The sequence below is a fragment of the Meleagris gallopavo genome, chromosome Z (genome assembly GCF_000146605.3).
Source record: "Meleagris gallopavo isolate NT-WF06-2002-E0010 breed Aviagen turkey brand Nicholas breeding stock chromosome Z, Turkey_5.1, whole genome shotgun sequence".
NCBI classification, from domain to species: Eukaryota; Metazoa; Chordata; class Aves; order Galliformes; family Phasianidae; genus Meleagris; species Meleagris gallopavo.
In genome coordinates, this window is record NC_015041.2 from 49,443,315 (window position 1) to 49,444,027 (window position 713).

Genomic DNA, 713 nt, shown 5'->3' on the forward strand with positions numbered 1-713 from the left:
AAGTGAATAAACTAAATATAGCAACCCACAGAATATGAACATTTCTATTTGCCTGGTTTTGGAATGTGGGGTGCAAGTAAACGAGTTTTCAAACTAATGATTAAATAAGTTCTCCTCTTTTCCTAAGGTACCCTCTTTCAATTCCAAGTCAGTGTCTGTAGAATCCCAGACATTAAGAAATACAACACTAAATAAGCATATTCCATATTTAGCATTAACTTCAGCAGCAGGAAACCAGGTCATGCTTCCAAGCTAGGAACACAGACCTCTTCAAAAATTATACCACTTCAATTGCCAGAGGAAATGAATGCAACATTATTAATTGGGTATGAATACTCTAGTTCAAATTCTCCATGGCTTTTGTTTACGGAGTAACAAGTAACTAATCTCATGCTCTGCAAAGACTAAAGATGTGGATTTGGATTCACTTTGAAAACAGTTTTCTTTACCACTTCATTCTGCTACTGCCTAGTGTTACATAGTGGTTTTAGCTTTGATTGGAATGTACTAATAACAACTGACTGTCCAGGATCAGCTATGACATGCAGTAAGGCAGCTGTCAAGAACAGCAGACAAGCATGTGACACCTCAAACTTTCACAGCTGTTTTGGAAGTAAAAATGTGGCAACTTCGTAAATAGCTAGAATGTTGTCTGAAGAAAATTCAGAAAGCATTTGTATTAATTTATTATTATTGTACTGGAGAAAAAAAAA